Genomic DNA, 8,039 nt, shown 5'->3' with positions numbered 1-8,039 from the left:
TCGCCGCCGCCCCGTCGGACCCCACCGCCACCAACGCCGCCGCCTCGCCGGAGCCGCCGCCGCCGTCCCGCCGCCCGAGGTTTACCTCGATCCCGCTACCGGTTTTCTTGGAAAAACCGTTCGGTTTTCGTCGGTTTTTTTGTTTCGTTTTTTCTTTAGATCGGTTTTTTCCGGTTTAGGCTAATTAGCAAGCGTTCTCTCGTTCGTTCGTTTTAACCAACGCGTTCTTCATTTAGATTCAGTTAACGAACGTTCGTTCATTAAACTGTTCATCGTTTTTCTTTTTCTCGGATTAAATCCACGATTTTCTGATCGCGATTTCTGATCCAATTTTCGTTTTAGTTTATCTTTTCGCTCGTTTATCGGAATCATGCGATTCAAGCGCCTGGAGTTTCGTCTCGAAACTCTCTTGCCGCTTAACCAACTTAAACAAGTTTTTGCTTCTGTAAAAATTTCCTTAGATCCAGAGTAGTAAACGAAGCCTGTTTCTTTTGCCGTTTGTTTTTTGTTGCTTCGTTCGATTCGAATGTTTTTGCCAACCGGAGTTCTTAAGTTGAACTTTCTGGTTAAATCTCTTATTTGAGTTTTACCTGTGCATTAGTTGAGTACTTATTGTGTGCTTGTTTGTTTGCGATAGAGTACCTGGAGTGCGCCGCTTGTTACTTCGAATCGCTAGGTTTCCCGATCATCAGCAAGGCAAGTAACACTTTGATCATACCTCCTACTACCCAGTTTTATTGCATTAGATCAATCCTTACACATTGCATGATTAGGATCTAATTAAATTGTGGGTTTGGGAAGTAGTTGAGGTAGTACCTATTACCTGTCTAATTATCAAACCTTTGGGAGTTACTTCTACGTTTGCTTATTATTGCTATGCTATGCTAGTAGACGTGGATTGGGTGAGTGTATCCATGACAGATGTGAGCTTTGTTAATTAATGGTTTCCTCAAGGCGGCAACCTAAACACACATCTGGGTGGATTGAGGCACCTGGGTATTTCAGGATTGCCTGTTTTCTTTTGGACCGCCACCCAGGCTCAAAGGGATCATGAGATTATTCATGCTAGAAACTTCCGTGTGCAGCCACAAGCTATTATGGGCTCTAGCATGGTTGACTAAGTCGTGCGAACTCTTACAGTGGTAGACTAGTAGATGTAGGGGATGTAGGTGGTACGGTCTACCCATCGTAAGGTGCTAGCGCTTCTGAAAGACTATGTCTCGGTCATCCGTTTCTCAAACACCGTGTAGTGCGAGAAACCAAACGGAGGCGATCGAGTCTTGTGGGGAAAAGTGCACAAACCTCTGCAGAGTGTATAAACTAATCATGGTTAGCCGTGTCCCCGGTTATGGACATCTTGAGTATCTAGTACCTGGATTATCATGTGAATCTCAACATGTTACTCTAAAGATTAATTTTGTTGGGTTTGTTTAATGATGATGTTTAATTGGGATTGAGAATGTTGTCAACCATTCTCAAAGTTTAACAACCACCATAATAGTAAAATGAATTTATTCCTTTGCAGTAGGGGAAAATTGGCTTTACGCAAAACTGTAACCATAGAGCTTTCCACCAGCCAAATATGCATATAGTATAGATGTTTCATTCCATTATTCTCTATGTGTTACATTGCCAGCATATTCCATGTGTTGACCCGTTTTCGGGCTGCAACGTTAATGTTGCAGACTTTTTAGACGATGATTAAGGAGTTTTAGGTCGTGGTTCTATACTCAGTGATGCCGTTGGAGTTGATGGACTCACTTATCTTCCAAGCCTTCCACTGTTATCGTTATTAGATGGCCTTAAGCCATTTTTATTGTAATAAGTTATCTTTGGAGACACTCGATGTAATAAGTGTGTGATCGATACTCTGCTATAAATCCTTCAAGTACTGTGTGGTGTCAGCATTACTGATCCAGGGATGACACCGGAGCACAGAGATTGGACCGTTTGTGGTCTAGTCGCTACAAGATGGTATCAGAGCACACGCTGACTGTAGGACATGACCACTAAGCTAAAGACCTAGATCACTACTCACTCTCTTCTCTTCTGACCTCTCATCTTTTCTACTCTTTTAGGATGGCGGATGCAAGGAACAAGTTCACTCAACCGGATGAAGATACACCCTTTGGACGTCACTTGAAGGAAGTCACTAGATACCTGAACATAGGAGTACCAAGCTTCACCGGAACCTACAACGCCACCTTACCTGAAGAAGAGCGCTGGATGATTCAAGTTCAAGTTCCAGGAAGGACGTTCATGCAAGTCACTGAGCCCATAGAGTTTTCTTTCGATGCACCAACCTGGAGTCTAGGAAAGAGCATGGCAGCTCACATCGCCATGGGACGCATTGGAGAAGTCTACTGCAATGATCTCAAGGATACTATCTACCAGATTTGTGGGCGCCGAGATGAGCACTGGGAGATGATCAGCACCAGAAAGGATAGATCAATTGCAGTTTTTATCCAGGAGTTAAACCAGCACATTCGACGTTAGGAGAACCAGATGTGCGCCGACATGATAGACCTGAAGAAGGCAAGGACAAGAATCAAGGAACTAGAGGAAGAACTCAAGGCTACACGTGAAGATTTTGAAGAAGAAATTGAAGTATTAGTGGAAAAGAATGACGATTTGATCAAGAAGATTGGAATATTCATGGGAGACCCTACATTGGTACAAGAAGAGGAAGAACCCAAGGAGATTCGCCCGGAAGACTACATCATCATCGAGGACACCGACTCGGATCTAGATGATAGCGATGATGACTATGTTGATGAAGCTGGAGCAGATATCATGGAGTCTGCAACCGAAGAATATTTCTAGGAGACCACCCCAACAGTAGTAGTAGTCCACCATGTAAATATAGTAGCCCGAGCACTTTTGCGATAGTTAGCGATTGTATGCCCTTGTTTGGTTGATTGAATGAAGTGAATTGTTTGCTTTTGCCTCATGTGCATATGGGTAGTGTTTTCTCTTTAGGCCCCCTCTATTCTTAAATCTCATCCTTTTCTAAACCCTCAGATGCCTCCGAGACGTGACCCCGGATTTACCTTCCCACCGGAGCTCACTTAGTTGATCCAGCAGCAGAACATATTGATGCAGTTACTAGTCCGGAATCAGAACCAGGGGAACAACAACAACAACAACCCACCACCACCACCACCTGTTGATCACTTAGCCCGTTTTCTTAGGCTGAATCCGCCAGTGTTTTCCAGTAGCACCGAGCCAATAGTAGCAGATGATTGGCTCCGCAAGACAGCTAAAGAGTTGACCACAGCAGGATGCACTGATGCGGAGAAGGTGAAGTTTGTCACACATCAGCTTGAAGGACCCGCATCATCATGGTGGGAGAATTTCACAGCCACTTTCCCTATCGATACTATCACATGGGACTAGTTTCAGTAGGCTTTTCGTACTGCCCATGTTTCAGCAGGAGCTATGGCCATGAAGAAGCGAGAGTTTCACAACTTGCACCAAGGAGGACAGACAGTTGGCTAGTATGTGGAGGACTTTAGTAAGCTAGCACGTTATGCCACAGATGACGTTGCTACAGATGCAGCTAATCAGCAGAAGTTTCTGGAAGGACTGAATGATGAGTTGAGCATGCAGTTGATGGTAGCAACCTTCAACAACTACTAGGAGTTGGTAGATCGTGCTCTTATGATTGAAGGGAAGCAGCAGCAAATCGAGAATCGCAAGAGGAAGTATGCACAAGGAAAGTATAGTTCAGGAGCTCAGCAGAAGCCACGATTTACCCCTAGGCCGGGAGGACATTTTCAGCATACCCATGGAGGAGGTAGTTCGCACAATCACAATGGCCCCAGGAATGGTAATGGGAATGGAGGAAGCAACGGCCAGAACCGCACCAACCCATCAACCCCAGCCAAGAAAGACCTGAGCCAAGTCACTTGCTTTAAGTGCCAAAAGACCAGACATTATGCCAATGAATGTCCTGAATCCCAGAATGGAAATGGCAATGGAAGCTCTGGGAAGAAGCCGAACCCTTTCAACAGGGGACAGGTGAACCACCTTAACATGGAGGAGGTTTAAGAGCAACCGGATGCAGTAATCGGTAAGTTTTTGGTTAAGTCATTTACTGCACTCGTTCTTTTCGATACGGGTGCATCGCATTCATACATATCAAGGGGATTTGTGGATAAGTATAAACTGCCAACCCAAGCCCTTAGGTCCCCCATGTTAGTAACCTCACCTGGAGCAGAACATATGGCTAGTCTATGGTGTGATCGGTTACCATTAAGGATTGGTAACTATGTTTTTCCCTCGGACCTAATAGTATTGGAATCCCAAGGATTGGATGTGATATTAGGCATGGATTGGTTATCAAAGTATGAAGGGAATATTGAATGTGCCAGTAAGTCAATTTCACTTACCACCCTAGAAGGGGGAATAATCAAGTATGTATCCCGACATGTGCCAAAGAGGACTCAAGTAAATTGTTTAACCGGAGTAGTGCAGGAGGAAGTACCAGTAGTGAAGGATTTCCCCGAAGTATTTCCAGAAGAGTTGCCAGGCATGCCACCGGATAGAGATATTGAGTTTTGATTGAGCTTTTGCCAGGCACTGGGCCAATATCAAAGAGACCATATAGGATGCCTGCAAAGGATTTGGTGGAAATTAAGAAGCAGATTAAGGAGTTACTGGATAAAGGATATATTCACCCAAGTTCATCACCTTGGGGATCTCCAGTACTTCTAGTGGAGAAGAAGGATGGATCATTAAGGATGGTTGTCGATTATCGAGGATTGAATGAAGTAACCATAAAAACAAGTACCCCATACCGATGATCAATGAACTGTTTGATCGATTGCAAGGAGCTAAGGTATTTTCCAAGATCGATCTACGATCAGGATACCACCAGTTGAAGATTTGGGAACAGGATATACCCAAGACGGCTTTTACCACCAGGTATGGGCTGTACGAGTATACCGTTATGTCAGTTGGTCTGACTAACGCACCTGCATATTTTATGAACATGATGAACAAGGTGTTTATGGAGTTCTTGGATAAGTTCGTCGTAGTGTTCATTGATGATATCCTGGTTTACTCAAAGAATGAAGAGGAGCATAAGGAGCATTTGCGTTTGGTTCTTGGAAAGCTCAGAGAACATCAATTATATGCCAAATTTAGCAAATATGAGTTTTGGTTGAAGGAAGTTGGATTTCTCGGACACGTTATATCCGGAGAAGGTATAGCAGTAGATCCCACTAAAGTTGATACCGTGACCAAGTGGGAAGCACCAACCACCGTGGGAGAGATCCGGAGTTTTCTTGGACTCGCAGGATACTACCGGAGGTTTATTGAGAATTTCTCAAAGATTGCGAAGCCTATGACTGAGTTGTTGAAGAAGGATACCAAGTTTATATGGACGGAGGAATGTGAGGCTAGTTTTCAGGAGTTGAAGAAACGTTTGGTTACCTCACCCGTGTTGATTTTACCGGACCAGACCAAGGATTATGAGGTGTATTGCAACGCTTCACGACGAGGACTTGGAGCAGTGCTTATGCAGGAAGGCAGAGGTGTTTCATATGCCTCACGACAGCTTAAGCCTCATGAGTTGAATTATGCCATGCATGATTTGGAGTTAGCAGCCGTAGTGCATGCATTGAAGACTTGGAGACATTTTCTGATTGGAAACCATTGCGAGGTGTACACAGATCACAAGAGTTTGAAGTATATTTTCACACAGAAGGAGTTGAACCTCAGACAAAGGAGATGGTTGGGGCTCATCAAGGATTATGATATGAAATTGCATTATCACCCCGGAAAGGCTAACGTAGTAGCTGACGCATTAAGCCATAAGAGCCATGTCAACACCCTAATGACGGGAGATTTACCAGGGGAGTTAGCCGAAAATCTTCGAGAGCTATGTTTGGAAATAGTTCCAAGAGGCTATGTAGCAGCATTGGAGATTCAGTCTACTTTAATGGATAAGATCAGAGAAGCTCAAAGGACCGACAAGGAAATTGCTTCCATTAAGGAGAAAATGAACAAAGGAAACGCTAAGGGATTTCGTGAGGATGAGCACGATACCTTATGGTTTGAAGACCGTGTCTATGTACCAAATGATCCGGAGATTAGGAAGCTAATTCCGCAAGAGGCCCATGACTCACCATACTCGATTCACCCAGGAAATACCAAGATGTATTTGGATTTGAAGGATATTTTCTGGTGAACCGGAATGAAGAAGGATATTGCGGAATATGTAGCAGTTTGTGATGTATGTCAGAGAGTGAAGGCAGAGCATCAGAAGCCAACAGGATTGCTACAACCATTGCCGATACCCGAATGGAAGTGGGATAAGCTAGGCATGGATTTCATCATAGGATTGCCCAGAACACGTTCAGGCTATGACTCGATATGGGTTGTAGTCGATCGTTTGACAAAGGTAGCTCATTTCATTCCAGTGAAGACTACCTATACCAGTGCAAAGTTGGCAAAGGTATACATGACCAGGATCGTATGTGTGCATGGAGTTCCAAGGAGCATTGTATCGGATAGAGGAACCTAGTTTACCTCAAAGTTCTGGAATCAGTTGCATGAGACTTTGGGAACCAGACTGGAGTTTAGCACAGCTTTCCACCCACAGACAGATGGACAGACCGAGAGAATAAATCAGATTTTGGAGGATATGCTAAGAGCTTGTGCGCTAGATTATGGATCTAGTTGGGATGAGAGTTTGCCATATGCAGAGTTCTCTTACAACAACAGCTATCAATCCAGTTTGAAGATGGCCCCTTTCGAAGCCTTGTACGGAAGCAGGTGCAGGAACCCATTGTCCTGGGATGAAGTTGGAGATCGCCAGTTGTTTGGACCAGATCTGATAAAGGAGTCTGAACAGAAAGTGAAATTTATTCGCGACAGGCTGAAGGTAGCTCAATCCAGGCAGAAGAGTTATGTAGATTCTAAACGCAAGGAGATAGTTTACGAAGTCGGAGACCGAGTCTATCTTCGAGTATCACCACTTTGAGGAGTTAAGCGCTTTGGATTTAAGGGAAAATTAGCACCACGTTTTGTAGGCCCATACCAAGTTTTGGAGCGTATGGGAGAAGTTGCCTATAAGTTGGAATTGCCCGAAGGATTTTCAGGAGTTCACGACGTGTTCCATGTATCCCAGTTGAAGAAGTGCCACACAAAGATGGCCGACATACCGCTGAGAGATACAGTACCACTAGAAGCAATTCAGTTGGACAGTGATTTGACCTATGAGGAGAAACCAGTTAAGATTCTAGAGTATGCCAGTCGAGTCACCCGCAGCAAGGTTATCAAGTTTTGCAAGGTTCAGTGGAGCCACCACACGGAGGATGAAGCCACCTGGGAACGAGAGGAAGATTTGCTGAAGGACCACCCTCACCTATTTTCTAGCCAACCCGAATCTCGAGGGCGAGATTCATCTTAAGGGGGGTAGGTTTGTAACATCCCAAATTTTCAATCTGGAATGTTATACACTAGATCATCATTGCATATCAGATTTATTGCATTTTGGTTGATCCTAGAAATTTTTCGCAACTCAAGGACCCTCGGAGAGAGTTGGGGATTTCGTTATTTTCATATTTGAGTTGTCTCAAATTTTGAAAATAGGATCATTTAATTTTATTTATTTTATCATCAATTATTTCTATTAAAAAAATATGAGAGAGGGAACAAAATGACTTTCCCTAAATAAAGAAATATTGAGGACTTAATAAAAAAATCAAATAAGATTTTATTTGGTTTTATTTGCTATTTTATTTGAATTTACGAAAAATGCGTGTTTTTCAAAATTGAATTTAGGCCCCAAATAAATGTTCATCCTATGCGGCTTGATTTTAGAAGCCGGGGAAAATATATTTCGGGATTTTTGGAGTCGGTTTAGTAGTCCTTTTGTTTTTTTTCTGAGCGTAAGTCTTTTAAAAAAAACGTCTGAACCATCCTACGGGCCGTGCTAGGCCCGGACTCCCCCGGACCCAGCCTTTATAAGCCGCCGGCCCACCTCGGGCCGAAACCCTAGCTGCCCCGCCTCGAACCCCGCGCTCGACGGC

This window comes from Triticum aestivum, chromosome 2A, assembly GCF_018294505.1.
Source record: "Triticum aestivum cultivar Chinese Spring chromosome 2A, IWGSC CS RefSeq v2.1, whole genome shotgun sequence".
Classification (NCBI taxonomy): domain Eukaryota; kingdom Viridiplantae; phylum Streptophyta; class Magnoliopsida; order Poales; family Poaceae; genus Triticum; species Triticum aestivum.
The sequence above is the reverse complement of the archived record's forward strand: the minus strand, read 5'-3'. Positions refer to the sequence as shown.